This window comes from Mandrillus leucophaeus, unplaced genomic scaffold (genome assembly GCF_000951045.1).
Source record: "Mandrillus leucophaeus isolate KB7577 unplaced genomic scaffold, Mleu.le_1.0 Scaffold158, whole genome shotgun sequence".
NCBI classification, from domain to species: domain Eukaryota; kingdom Metazoa; phylum Chordata; class Mammalia; order Primates; family Cercopithecidae; genus Mandrillus; species Mandrillus leucophaeus.
In genome coordinates, this window is record NW_012101565.1 from 1,165,018 (window position 1) to 1,172,818 (window position 7,801).

Below are 7,801 nucleotides of genomic sequence, written 5' to 3' on the forward strand. Positions count from 1 at the left end.
GATTGGCATCTGTCTTGCTTTGTCCTTTCTATACTGCCATTCTAAAAATTTTCAGCTGTTAGCTGTTTTTTTAATTGTTTGTTCATTTTGTATCAGTATAATCTATGACTCTGTTAGAAGTATCTTCTCAGCCCTGCTACTGTCTGCTGCTCCTACTTAACTCAGAAGTTGCAGGCTATTGCAATAGCCTGTGCATATCCACGCCCTCCTGTGTGCCGCCTTACAGCTCATGCAGAACTGTCCACTTGATCTGGAGGGCATTGACACCTGACTCAGCTGGAACAGTGGGGACAGGAGGAGGCAGGTCTCAAGAGAAGGCCTTCACTCACTTGTCTGTATCTTTCTGTCTCACTGGAAAGGCACAGTCTCAATGCACTACATAGCTCTTCTGTTTTAAGAGTTCCAAGGTTGAACTGAGCTCTTGTCATTTTTCCATGCTTTCTGGCTCATTTTCTCATTTACTTAGAAATGTATTGATATCTATAAGGAATAGTCCTAAATGTTGGGAAAACAGATGAGCAACCCACTACCCCGAAGTCCTCCACAGTGTAGTGGGGAAGACAGAGATCACAGTACGATGAGTCAAGTGTGTGCTCTCAGTTGTGAAGGAGCACAGGTGAGGGGGTGACTGATGTGGCACAGAGCTGGGAAGGCACAGAAGAGTGACATTTCAGCTGGGCCAGAGAGATCAGTAGAGATCAGCTAAAGAAAATAGGATCGGAGAGGGAATCTCCGCAGAAACATGGAGTCGTAACAGATGGCTGTTTGGCTAGGACTGTTCAAAAGCAGGCGAGGTAAATAGTGGACAGCCACGTCGCGAAACTGTTAGTCTTTGCCTCTGAATTTCATCTGAACATGAACTCCAAAATCCAGTTTTGTAACCATATAGTTTTTCTTTTTCTCATGAGGCCATATTTTGAATTCTTAAATAACTACCAATCCTGAAAGCCTCGGGACAAGTAATTTAAAAAGATGTACATTTTCTGGAAAATGAGCATGACTAGAGATGTTTCACATGTAGATTTTTCCAGACCATTTTAATCAACGATTCAATTTTTATATAGTAAAACACCTATTTTAAGTGTACAGGGTTTTGGAAAATCCGTACACCTGTGTAACCACCACCACCTGTGTAACCACCACCAACAGAACCAAGAACATTTCTGTCAAACCCAAAAAGTTCCCTTTTGCCTTTTCCTAGTTAAGCCCAGTCCAGCCCCAGGTAACCACTTTCTATCCGTATAGATTAGTGTTGCTTGGTTTAGAGCCACATACAAACGGATTCGTTTAGTACGTGTTCTTTTGTGTCTGATGTCTTTCACTGTGGCATGTTTTTAGACTCAACCCAGCTGTTTCGTGTTTCAGTAGTTCTTGCTGAATAGTGTTCCATTGTATAGATAAGCCGTCATTTGTTTATTCATCCACGTATTAATGGGTTTCCAGTCTCTGCTCTTAAAACTATGAGCATTTGTGTAAAAGTATGTATTTGCACATGTGTTTTTATTTTGCTTGGGTAAGTACTTAGGACTTTAATTGCTGTGTTGTAAGTGTCTTAGTCCATTCAGGCTGCCATAACAAAATGCCACAAACTGGGAGGCTAGTAAACAACAGAAATTTATGTCTTACAGTTCTGGAGGCTGGGAAGTCCAAGATGAGAGTGTCAACATTTGGTGTTTAGTGAGGGCCTACTTCCTTTCAAGTAGATGTCTTCTCACTGTGACGGTACGTGGTGGAAAGGGACTAGAAAACCTACCCCATTCATGAGGGCTCGCCCCTTGTGATTCTGTCCCCTCCCCGAGACCCCACCTCATATCATCTTATGGGTTAGGAATTTGACATGAATTGTGCAAGGATGTAAACATTCAGTCCATTGCAATAAGTGTTTTTAACTTCTTAAGAAATTGTCACACAGGTTTCCGTAGTGGTTGGATCATTTTACACTACTACTACATTATAGGAAGATTTCCAGTTGCTCCATATCTTTGCTAACACTTGGCGTTGTCAGTCTCTTCAAATTTAATCAACTCTAGTCTCCTTATGATTTTAATTTGTATTTGCCCACTGAATGATGTTGTATGTCTATGATTTCATCTGCTTATTGCTTTTGTGTGTCGTCTTTAGTGATGTGTCTGTTCATACCTTTTGCCTATTTTTAAGTTGGGATGCTTATTGTTGACTCAAGTTCTTTCCATATTCTAGATGAAAAACATATGTAATATATATAATTATTTGTCTCCATTTGTGATGAATATATATTGTGAATATTTTCATGTTTGGTTTGCCTGTTCATTTTCTTAATGGCGTCTTTTGAATATTTTTTAAGTCTAATTTATCAAATATTTGGGTGCGGTGGCTCATGTCTGTAATCCCAGCACTTTGGGAGGCCAAGGTGGGCAGATCACCTGAGGCCAGAAGTTTGAGACCAGCCTGGCCAACATGGTAAAACCCTGTCTCTACTGAAAATACAAAAATCACCTGGGCGCAATGGCGCACCCCTGTAGTCCCAGCTACTCAGGAGGCTGAGGCAGGAGAATCACTTGAACCCAGGAGGCAGAGGTTGCAGTGAGCCAAGATAACGATGTATGAGATTTTATAATTGAGTTTAAGAAATTTGCCTACTCAAAGGACATGATTTTTTTCCTATGTTTTTTATTTTATGGAGCTTTTACAGTTTTTACATTGAAGTCTGTGATCCCTTTTGAGTTCATTTTTGTGTACCATATGCGATGAGGATCAAGATTCACTTTGGATCTGTGTGGATAGTTGTTTCGGTTCTGTTTGTTGAGTCTACTTTCCCAATGACCAAGTCTTCACAGGTTGGTAAAAACTTAACTGACATAGAAGTGGTCTGTTCTGGACACCATTCTTCTTGTGTGTGTAGCTTTACACCAATATGACACTATATTGATTACTGTAGTTTTATTTGAGGCAGAATCTCATTCTGTTGCCCAGACTGGAGTATAGTGGCACAGTCATAGCTAATGTAACCTCGAGCATCTGGGCTCAAGTGAGCCTCTTGCCTTAGCCTCCTAAGTAGTTGAGACTGTAGGCATGCATCACCACGTCTTGCTAATTTTTTATATTTTTTTGTAGAGATAGGGTCTCACTATGTTGACCAGGCTGGTCTTGAACTCCTGGCCTCGAGATCCTCCTGCCTCAGCCTCCCAAAGGGATTACAGGTGTGAGCCACCACTCCTGGCCAATTGTAGTTTTATAATAAGTGTTGAACTCAGGTATTGGAAGAGCTTCTGTTTTGTTCTTTTCCCATTTGTTTTTTTGTTTTGTTTTGTTTTTTGTTTTGACTTCTAGATCTTTTGCATTTTCATATAAAATTTGGAGTCAACTTTTATCAACTTCAGGCTGGTCCGATGGCTCATGCCTGTGTAATCCTAGCACTTTGGGAGGCCAAGGCAGGCGGATCACTTGAGGTCAGGAGTTCAAAACTAGCCTGGCCAACATGGTGAAACCCCGTCTCTACTAAAAATACAAAAAAATTAGCCGGGTGTGGTTTTGGGGGCCTGTAGAATCCCAGCTACTTGGGAGGCTGAGGCAAGATAATTGTTGAACCTGGAAGGCGGAGGTTTCGGTGAGAGCTGAGATTGCGGCATTGCACTGCAGCCTGGGCAACCAAGAGCGAAATTCTGTCTCAAAAAACAACTTTTATCAGTGTTTACAAAAAGAAAGTCTTCTGGGATTTATAGTTCAATTTAGGGAGAAATGACATTTTAACAATTCTGAGTTTTCCAATTGTTGAACATGGTGTACTGTCCCATTTATTTAGATCTCTGGATTTCTCTCAGTTTGCAGCTCTCACACATTTTGTTAAATTCATGTATTTAATATTTCTGCATGCTATCGCAAGTGAGAAGGTTTTTTAAAAGCTATTTTCTAGTTGTTATTGCTGGTATATAGAAATGCATTAGACTTGTACATTGATCTTGTGTCAAGCAACCTAGATCAGTGAACTTATTAGTTCTAGTAGCTTTTTTCTCGATTCTTTAGCATTTTCTATGTAGATAATCATGTCATCTGTGAATAAAGTATTTTACTTTTCCAATTTATATGGACTTTGTTCCTTTTTCTTATTGTACTGACTAGGCACCTTGTTCTGTTTTCCTTAGAATTGGTAAGAGTATGTCCTTGTTTTGATATCAGGATACTGTTACTGTCAAAGAATTGTGAATTATTCTGTCTTCATCTGTTTTCTGAAGTTGTTTATGTAATATTGATACTATTATTTCTTCCTTAAGTGTTTTCTTCCTTCCCTTCCTTCCTTCCCTCCTTCCCTCGCTCGCTCTCTTCTTTTTTTTCTTTTCTTTCCTTCCTTTTTTTTTTCTGAGATCCAGTCTCTGTCACCGAGGCTGGAATGCAGTGACGTGGTCTCGGCACACTGCAACCTCTGTCTCCCAGGTTTAAGTGGTTCTCCCACCTCAGCATCCCGAGTAGCTGGAACTGCAGATGCTTGCCACCGTGGCCGGGTGTTTGTATTTTTAGTAGAGACAGGGTTTCACCATGTTGCACAGGCTGATCTTGAACTCCTGGCCTGGTGATTGGCCCACCTTGGCCTCCCAAAGTGTTGAGATTACAGGAGTGAGTCACTGTGCCCAGCCATAAATTCAATTTTTTTGAACAGCTATAACACTTAAGGTTTTTGTATTTCTTCTTGTGCCAAGTTTGGTAACTTTTGTCTCTCAAAGAATTATTCATTTCATGTAAAACAGTGAATTATTGGCATAAAATTCAAAACATTCCATTCCATTTTATTGCATTTTATTTGACATTCTATTTTAATTACATTTAAAAGGATGTCTTCTGGCTGGGCGTAGTGGCTTACTCTGTCGCCCGAGCTGGAGTACAGTGGTGTGATCTCGGCTCACTGCAACCTCTGCTTCCCGGGTTCAAGCGATTTTCCTGCCTCAGCCTCCTGAGTAGCTGAGAATACAGGCGCCTACCACTATGCCCAGCTAATTTTTTGTATTTTTAGTAGAGATGGGGTTTCACCATGTTGGCCAGGCTGGTCTCAAACCCTTGACCTCGTGATTCGCCCATGTCGGCCTCCCAAAGTGTTGGGATTACAGGCGTGAGCCACTGCGCCCGGCCAAAGTAGATTAATTCATTTATGAGAGCTTCACCCTCATGATCCAATCACCTCTTAGACTCCAGCTGTCAGTACTGCCATATTGGGGATGAAATTTCTACATGAGTTTTGGAAGGGCAGATACTCAACATAGCTTTCTGTCCAAGACTCATGTCCTTCTCACAAACAGATTTGTTGCAATCCCATAGTCCTCAGATTTTATTCCAGCACTGAATTAAAAGTCCAGAGTCCAGAGTCTCATCTGTGAGCCTGTGAAATCGAACAAGTTATGTCCTTCCGAGATACAATGATGGTGTACAGGCAAAAGACAGATATTCCCACTCCATCAGGGAGGGGTAAGCAGTGAGAAAGGGTTAGCAGGTCCCAAGCAAGTCTGAAACCCTGCAGGGAAGGCATTAAATGCTGAAGCTGGAGAATCATCTCTCTTGACTCCATGTGCCACTTCCTGGACACCCCAGGGTGAGGTTGGGTCCCCAAGGCCTCAGGCAACCGCACTCGATGGCTTTGCTCTACCCCCATGGGTTAGTCTCTGGTGCCTGAAGCTTTTCCAGGCAAGCGTGCGTGCTGCCAGTGACTCCACGGTTCTTGGTTCCCAGTGGTGGTCCCACTCCCATGCCTCGCTAGACATTACCCTGGTGGGGACTTCCCAGCAGCTCCAGCTCCTCACTTCCACTCAGCATTGCTTTAGTGGGGATTCTCTGTAGTGGCTCCAGCCCTGCCACAAGTCTCTGCCTGGGCCCCTAGGCTTTCAGTGGTATCCTGTGAAATCTGGATGGAGGCTGTCAAGCCTTCGCAGCTCTGACTTTCTGTAAGTCAGCAGAATTAGCACCACATGGATGCCACCAGGGTTTAGGGCTTGTGCCTTCTGGAGTGAGGCATTCACATCTGGGGCTGCTTGAACAATGGCTGGGTGACCACGGAGCACTACGCTGTGGTGCCCGGAGCAGAGTCCTAAGGTGGCCCTGGGCGAGCCTGTGGAGGGCTCCCAGGGTCTGTCCCCTGAAAGCATTCTGCCTTCCTAGGCCTCTGAGCCTCTGATGGGAGAGGCAGCCTCGATAACCTGAAATGCCTGCTGGGTCTTAGTTTCATTGTCTTGGGAGAATTGCACCTGGCTCCCTTCTATCCAAGCTAATTTCTTTGACAAACTTCACTGGGCTATACCCTTAGTTTCCTCTCCTGAACACACTTTTACTCTACATGGCCAGCCTGAGTTTTCCAAATCTTTCCACTCTGCTTTTAAATTATAAATTCTATTTTTAAACTATTCCTTTGCTCTCCAAGCTCAGCATAAGAGGCCAAAAGTAACCAGCAGCTCCTTTTTCTGTTGTTTTTTGGTTTTTGGTTTTGTTAAGATGAGGTTTTGCTGTTGTCACCCAGGCTGGAGTGCAGTGGCGGGATCTCAGCTCACCGCAACCTCTGCCTCCCGGGTTCAAGCGATTCTCCTGCCTCAGCCTCCCGAGTAGCTGGGATTACAGGCACGCTCCACCACGCCCAGCTAATTTTCTATTTTTAGTAGAGATGGGGTTTCTCCATGTTGGCCAGGCTGGTGTCAAACTCCAGACCTCAGGTGATCCGCCGGCCTCGGCCTCCCAAAGTGTTGGGATTACAGGTGTGAGCCACCGCGCCCGGCCACCAGCAGCTCCTTCTCTTTTTTTGCTGCCAGATATCCTAGTTCATCACTCTCAAGTTTGACCTTCCACAAAGCCTGCAGGCATGGACACAATTCAGCAAAGCTCATTGCCAATTTATATTAAGGATGACCTTTACTTCACTGTCCAACACCTTGTTCCTCTGTTCCATCTGAAACTTCATCAGAATGGCCTTTATAGTTCATACTTCTATCTGCATTCTGGTTGTGACCACTTAATGGATCTCCAAGGAGGTCCAGTCTTTCCTTAGTCTTCTAAGTCCTCACCAGAATCTAGGCCTTTTCTAGCCTGCTCCCCCAATTCTTCCAGCCTCTGCCCGTTACTCAGTTTCAAAGCCGCTTCTACATTTTTGGTTATTTTTTATTAGCAGCACCCCACTCTCAGTACCAATTTTCTGTCCTAGTCCATTTTCTGTTGCCTACAACAGAATACCTGCAACTGGATTATTTATCTGTTTGTTTGACAGAATCTCACTCTGTTGCCCAGGTTAGAGGGTAGTGATGCCACCCTAGCTCACTGTAACCTCAAACCTCTGGGCTCAAGTGATCTTCCTACTTCAGCCTCCCGAGTAGCTGGGACTACAGGTGTGCGACACCATACGTGGCCTGAAACTGGGTAATTTATAAAAGGATTTTATTTCTTACAGCTATGGAGGCAGAGAAGTTCAAGGCCAAGGGGCCGCATCTGGTGAGGGTCTTCTTGCTAGTGGGGACTCTGCAAAGTCTGGAGATGGTGCAGGGCATCAATGGTGAGGGGCTGAGCATGCTTACGGGATAGCTCAGGTCTCGTCTCTTCTTGTAAAGCCTTCAGATCCCCTCCCTGATAACCCATTGATCTATTAATCCACAAATGAGAGCAGGGCCCTCGTGATCCAGTCACCCCTTAAAGGCCTTACCTCAGTACTGCCACATTGGAGATTGGAGATTAAATTTCTTTCCTTTTTTTTTTTTTTTTTTTTTGAGACGGAATTTCACTCTTGTTGCCCAGGATGAAGTGCAATGGCATGATCTCGGCTCGCTGCAGCCTCTGCCTCCCGGGTTCAAGTGATTCTCCT

General features: G+C 43.8%; 1 protein-coding gene across 1 annotated transcript in view; it reads left to right on the forward strand.

The window, feature by feature from the left end:
- Positions 1 to 6,474: 6,474 nt before the first annotated feature.
- Positions 6,475 to 7,801, forward strand: part of ZNF707 (zinc finger protein 707) — a 33,259-nt gene continuing 31,932 nt past the window's right edge. The window contains exon 1 of the mRNA XM_011975661.1: positions 6,475 to 6,573. The gene's annotated coding sequence lies outside the window, so the exon portion shown is untranslated. The remainder of the gene's footprint in view (positions 6,574 to 7,801) is intronic.